We start from the raw sequence: 7,154 nt of genomic DNA on the forward strand, positions 1-7,154 counted from the left end.
TGCAGCTCGCAGAGTGCGGTGCCCTGCTATTGTAACTCTAGACTGACAGCATGATGACAGTTTGTCTGGTGTGGGAGAGGTGGAGTAGGGGGTTTGCATTTTTCATTGAATGGCATGAAAACTGGATTAACTTGTTGGTTTATATGGTGACTGTGCGGTCACGTCACTGCATTGTCATCTTTAACAATCAAGTCTTTTGTCTGCAAAGAGGCGATGGATGAGTGGAAATCTCAGATAAAGACTTCTATGTGCTGTAGATAAAGACATCCAGAACTAAAATGGTCACTTCTATGTTAGATGTTGATTAAAGTTTCATGTGCAGGCGCTCTGCCTAATAAAAACTGGCAGCTTCATCACCTCACAGGAGACATGGTGCTGATTTAATTAGTTTTTGATTACTTGGGTGGGCGGCTGGTGCCAGCTGATACAAATATAAAAGCACAAATGCTTCAGGTTTGATGGACATGACAGCATGTTGCAGCTGTGAGCTGGTATCCAGGCAGAAAAGCAGTGGAACAGATCACAGTGGCTGGCACTGAAACCAGTGTCAGCCGCTGACTGAATACACAAAGCCGACTGGTTCAGGAACTGCAGGGCATCCCAAAACCTCAGACCTTTCCTTTTCGCCTGCGTCACCGTCAGCCCTGCCTGGATTCCCCCATGACTCCAGCCCAAGGAATGAAGTAACCTGCAAAGTTTTTTTTTTCTCCTGCATTTTTTGGCTGGATAACAATGTTAAAGCCCCACGTGTCGTGCAGGGCCTTCAGAAAAGTAGCTTTTGGCGCGGGAACAGCTGAAAGGCAGCCAAGCCACACAGCCTCCCACTTTAATGGCAGGAAAACTTGTGGTGTGCAGACGCCGCTCTCATTCACTGTAATACAAACCGTGCTGACACTTACAGGTGGGTTATGTGTGAAACAAGCAACACAATGTAGTCTTTAAGCCAAAGCCCACACCCTTAAGCCTTGAAGGGAGATTTAAACGGAATGACAACATAAAAAAAAATCCTCTACAACCCTGTAAAGGATTATAATTTGATAATAAGAAAACAAACAGGGGTCAGACCTGTCTGTCTTGTCTGAACATGTTTGTCTGTCATTAATTCACAGCCACTAACCAGTTTAGTGGCCAACTGCCAGTGGCTGCCGCTCACTCAGCCGTGATACTCAGAGGCAAACTCTGCAAGCTATTTGCATAATACACTTGATGCTTCCAAATGTTCTTCAAACACCCTTGGGCTCAGATCATGCATCTGTGATGACAGGAAACTGTCTGGACTTTTGCTTCTAAATGACAACATGAGCAGCCCCTCATCTTTATTCATTGAGCAAACTGAAACGCAGTGCGGTGTGAATCTACAAACAACACAAATCCCTCAAAGAGCCCTATATGGGTTGAGCATGACTACAACACAAACCTGAGTGGGTTTCAGCACAGACAACAACACCAGGTTGGTTAGAGAAGAGTTTCCATGTGAAGAAAAGGAAGGCACAGCAAATATACTTTGGGGAATGAAGAGCACACCATATCTAGAGTGAGACAGAATGTAGACACATCACCAGAAACCAAAGCTATGGGAAGACAGACGTGGCCATGAGTCACCCACAGCAACACCAATATCAAGCTGATAGTGGGTTATGATATGAGGGGAGTTTATCAATGGCTTGAAAGACAGTATGGTAGCTACAAATGAGACTCAAAAGAAGGAACTGTAACAGCTAAAAAAACAAATAAAACAAACAAACAAACAAAAAAATATATATATATACATATATATGTCACAGGCCAAATTAGAATCCAGGCAGATTTTAAATCCGCCTAGGCAGAATAGATTGAAATTTTCAATTTTTGAATATGATATGCTCTGTTAATGTAATTATTTGTTTTCCCTAAAATTATTTACCTTGAAATTTGGTTTTAGATACAAGGTAAATAATTACTTTAGAAGTAATGTCAACTTTTGTCCTCAACACTTGGCAAAATAAACAGGGAAAAATTATGTTGTCAAAGTAGTTTCTGTTTTTGTTTTTTTTTCATATACTGTATACCAAAATCCTGTTAGAGGGTTAGGGTTATTATTTCTAATATACAGGCTATTGATATATCAAGATTGAAATCTGTACAACAACCATGGTAGGATTTTGATTTCGCCTCGGCAAAATCAAAATTCTAATTCTGCCTAGGCGGATTTAAAATCTGCCTGGATTCTAATTTGGCCTGTGACATATATATATAAAATTTATTACTGTCAGGCTTCAAATACCTTGTTTCATTACAGTCTTACGTCTTCAGACTTGAGTCTTCATTTGATCAATAGTTAAAAACCCAAATGTAGTCAATTAGCAATAACAAGAAAGGCAGTACAATCTCTAAAATAGGACAAACTGTTAAGGATTGGGCATTTCCTCTTAATAAATGACTGATTTCGGCTCATTATCACAGCAGTTTTTGATTAACTTTAAGATGACTAGCAATTTCAGCACTGTATTACATTTTAATTAATTTAATTTTCCTAAAAAATATATTCTTAGATCTACTGATTATTCAGTGAACATTTATTTCCTTTACGGAACAAACTCCTTCAAGTCAAACAACATTTTATTGAGATAATACTACTTTAGATATTGACATATTCATATTTACATCAGTTAATGCCAACAGCAGTCTAAAACAGTCAATATTGACAAGCTAAAATGTGTCCAATCACTAAGTGTTTGCAATAAGGTGATCAAGCCATGCGTAGATGTTCATTTTCAACAGATGTACTTTACAAACCTGTCCTACACAACTAATGCAGCTTTTAACTGGGACAGTTTAATATCAAAAACATGTGAAGGGATAGTTTTATATTTTGATCAATCATGTCAAGGCCTGCTGCTATTTCAACATGTCCCTTTGATGGGAAATGACAGAAATTTCTACAAAAGCACAACCCATTCGTTAGTTCTTCAAATCAAGAGCAACAAAAAAACGTCTTCACATAAACCACATTTTATAACAAGGAGTGCACTCATTAGGTCCAGTCAACATTATGCAAAAGCAAAGGAAGGCCTTTTAAAACCTGAACTTGATCGCTGACCATACGTTTCTAATCCACTGTGGGCCAATCACAACGTAAATGCCCCCCACCCCACTCGCTTGCTGCAGCACTATTTCTCCCCACTGGAAAGCCTGGTGCAGTTAGGCAGTGCCGGTCAGAGGATACCATATGCCAGACTGGACCAAACAGATTAGTGTGGCAATTTTTCAGAGGTGATTGGAGCATGGTGTGTTGTGCTAAGAAGATTTTTAAAAATAGTGCAAAGTTCTGCATTTTAGCATCTCATGCTTTCTTTACGGGTGTCAACCACAACACAGAAAAAGAAGTTACATGCGTATTGTCACGGACGACAACCTGCCTGCCTCAAAATGTTTTGTGTGAAAGTACACTTTACAGATTCACTTGCCATAAAAATCTAAACTAAACCTCAAACTTCATCCTGCTTTTTTTCTGTTTCACATTTTCAGGTTTCAAAATCCCATGTCCTAATCTATTTGTGACACTACTGCGAACCGCAGCTATGTCAGAGTACTTATCGTAAAATAAACTTTCAGCACACAAAGAGCATTTCATAATGGAAGCATATGGGCCAACATGTATGACTGCAACAAAAACCCCGAGTTTCGATTTTAAAATGGGATCGTATTATTTCTGAATGGCAACGTGTGTGAAGCTGAGCTGATGAGACCAAGACAATGGGAATCTCCACTGAAACCTGCCTTAATGGCTGTTTTTAGAACATATACGTTTAAGGTCATTAAGACAAAGTGCTATACGTGGCTTTAAAATAAAACCTACTTCCTGTGCCTGCCTGTGCTCCCCCACCCCCACGTATGGGTGAGAAACTTTAACACGAACCACAAACCAAATGCCAAGCAGTTTTCTGTGAGCTTTGTCAGCTTCACGTAACCAAGCAGACTTTACTGACAAAACGCAGTCTGAAGACCGCTTGAGCTCCTATGAGGATGAGAAGTTTACCGGGCCTTTTCATGCCCGCTGGCGTCATGCAGAGGAATACACGGCTCATTATGTACAGTGGACTTTCCCACCACCCTGCTTAAGGACTTGAAGGCAGCTCATTGTGTCCAGATCACTCCCCTGACATGCTGGACTTGTCTCATGGATGTTTTGACTTGACTTGTCTTGATCTAAGCCACAGAAAGATGCTGACAGACTTTTATCCACCTACTCCACTTTTGTTCCACAGAAAAAACAATTTGAGGGATTTCACCTGAGAGAAACTGAAACAGCCACCAAACTTGTGCGAAAATCTCACTGAGACGGCTTCGAAACACATGTTGACTGTTTCTGTGCTCTTGAACAGGACTCACATTTGCTGTCTTTAGGCCTGGTTTGCTTCATCCACACCACTTTTCAAAGCGATTACCATAAACAAACCAACAAACTGGCTTCAAATTCATTCATAAAACCACCCAGCTCTCTGCTGTGACCCCCAATGTGACATTTTGGCAGGCTAAGCTTTCTGTGAAGGCACAGCTGTATATGCTGTCACATAAACTGGCTTTTATATCTAACTCGGAGGGCAATAGGATGTACTTACGTTACACAATCACATAGTAGATGTTTAATGGCGTTGTAAAATGGTGGGTTCAAATTGTACATGACGCGCTGCTTGCACCACAGTGAGCAAAAATAATTTCAACATCGCTTTAATTAGCATTTTTTTGCCCACAAATCTTAAATAGCAAACACAGTGGTTTATCCGCTATGGGGTTGTAGCGAAAACTCGTACGTTAAATCATCTTTTTGCAAGATAAAGTAAAGGTGTCAAATTGTTGGTACACATTCGTGACATTAAATGAAGTTAACGGTCAGAATGTGAACGTTTAATACGGCTGGACGGCTACTAGCTGAAATTCAACTATGCTAGCTTGTAATAGGCTCACTTTTAATTTTTATTCACACTGTATTCGGTGAGAAATCGTTGAAACCCGCTAAAACAATACCAAATACCGTTTCTTTTATCATTTTTTGCACGAAAAGTAGTTCCCTTTCACTCGGCGTAGGTTAATGGACATTCACCGGCTGACTACGGGAGTTGAGTCCATCCGCTACCTTTGCAATAGCCTATCGATCAGACCGTTTGATAATGTCGTATCGATTAAAAAAAAAAGCTATAAGTGACAAACAGAAGCAGGAGAAAAACAAGGAAGCTAAACAAATGAAGAGGGTTTTTAAAAGACCGCGCAAGCACCGATAAAGCAAAGGTGAAAAAAATGAGAGAAATATAAACTTACCGCATCGGCTTCCGTTCGGTTTTGACACTCTTTGGAAGCGGAAGAAACATTCCTGTTGTCCGCCTCTGAGTCCTGAGTCTCCCCCCCTCCGGTTACACGCAGAGAAAACGGCACCGAAGCGACGAAGAGCAGCGGTGGTCCGTGTGTTTATCGGCTAGAAATAAAGTGGTTTCATGTGACTGCATGATATCCACGCATTCGGCCTCGGCGTGTAATTGTGTTTTCAGAGTTTGAGCGTCGCTCCGAGACAGACAGACAGAGAGAGGCGTGGAGAGACTCTCCGGCCTGCACAGTCATATCATTGGTTGACAAACAGCCATCAGATGCAAATTCCTAACCTCTGAATCAGCAGCACCCCCACCCCCCACAGTAGGGGATGTCGGTAAGTGCCAGGGTGTGAACTGTAAACCGGGCTGGGAGCGGGTCAGAGAGCCGGAGGAACCTCCTGCACATGATGCACAGCTCAACACACCTTTTCCATGTTCAGCTCCCTGCAGGATTTCACAGGGAAAAATGTTTAAATCAAGTGAAATAAAAGTAACAATACAACTTGAAGTCAAAAACACACCCTCAGAAGTAACAGTAGGTAAAGAAAAGCACTGGCAAATTAGTGGTTTAATATAGTCTGCTGTTTTCAAAAGCTAGAATAAATATGAATAAATATAGGGCAAGAGATTAGATGTGGTTGAAGCCAAAAGTAGCATCAAGCACCCCAGAACTGTACCAATTTACTGTTCTCAAGTGCACACTAAAAACACACACTTATTTTTTACAGATTGTTTGGGAAACTGCATAAAATATAGTGTCTGGACCACCAAGAAGTCATGAGACACAAAGAAAGGAAAAGAACAGCTACATAAATTGTTAGTTAACTGTCAATGAAATAATCTGAAATAATTTGCTACTAACTCAACAGATCTATCACATGAGTAGTTTTCGCTGCTTTATCACTCACAAAGTTTAAGTTTTTGACTGTAGATCGCACCAATCAAGCAATCTGACCACCTTGGATTTTGACTATTCATTAAGAAAGTAGACAGCAAAGTAACCTGCAGGTTAGCAAATAATGAAACTAGTCGTTTGTTGCAGCATGACACATTACGGTTGGATATGTTCTCATTAAATATTTGATACTTTTGCATCTTCTGGCTTCGAAAACTCCTTCAAATTGAATAAATTTAGGAGAAAAATAATCCTGCTTTGGTTAAATACTGACTGACTATGACCTGGAGAGGACACAAGTAGAAGATATTTCACTTTACAGGGCTCACAAACAGAAATGTACAGTCAGAGAAGAAAAACTACAATGTGTTTTTAGCTCTTTATTCTAAACTTTGGCATGAATACTTTTTTTCTAATTTCCAAAGCAACTCATTTACATTTATTTTTCACCATTGGTTTTTCAATGTTCTTTTGTTTGCATTTTTACGATATAAATTAGTTAAATTCTATTTTGTATGATTTACGTTTATTTACAAAAAAAAAACTAGGCGGTAAACACTGTTCTATTATTATTTGGTTTCTGTGTTGATATTTGTGGACGGTCCCTTGGCAGAGAGCTAATTAATACAGCTTGGTGTCAAAACTGCATCAAGCAATTAGATTTAACCGGCTTTAAAGATCACCGTTTTGACACAGTTATGGTTCATTTAGTCCATCTAAATGGTCAATTTCATTTTTGTTCCATTAAGCTTGTCAGTACTCATTTTGAAAACGTGAAGGTGGTAAAGCGGTCGATTCAGTTAAGGGGAACTCACCTACACCAACTACTTACTGTCAGAACACATGTGGAGCTCCGTGAATGAGTTACAGTGAGGTAAATCACTAAACACGAGATCATGCCATATCCCCACGCC

At 40.0% G+C, this 7,154-nt stretch overlaps 1 protein-coding gene across 1 annotated transcript in view; it reads right to left on the minus strand.

Moving 5' to 3' along the window:
• Nucleotides 1–5,659, minus strand: part of arid3a (AT rich interactive domain 3A (BRIGHT-like)) — a 53,495-nt gene extending 47,836 nt beyond the window's left edge. The window contains exon 1 of the mRNA XM_051947488.1: nucleotides 5,299–5,659. The gene's annotated coding sequence lies outside the window, so the exon portion shown is untranslated. The remainder of the gene's footprint in view (nucleotides 1–5,298) is intronic.
• Between the last annotated feature and the right edge of the window lie 1,495 nt (nucleotides 5,660–7,154).

This window comes from Acanthochromis polyacanthus, chromosome 4 (assembly GCF_021347895.1).
Source record: "Acanthochromis polyacanthus isolate Apoly-LR-REF ecotype Palm Island chromosome 4, KAUST_Apoly_ChrSc, whole genome shotgun sequence".
In the NCBI taxonomy this organism is placed as follows: domain Eukaryota; kingdom Metazoa; phylum Chordata; class Actinopteri; family Pomacentridae; genus Acanthochromis; species Acanthochromis polyacanthus.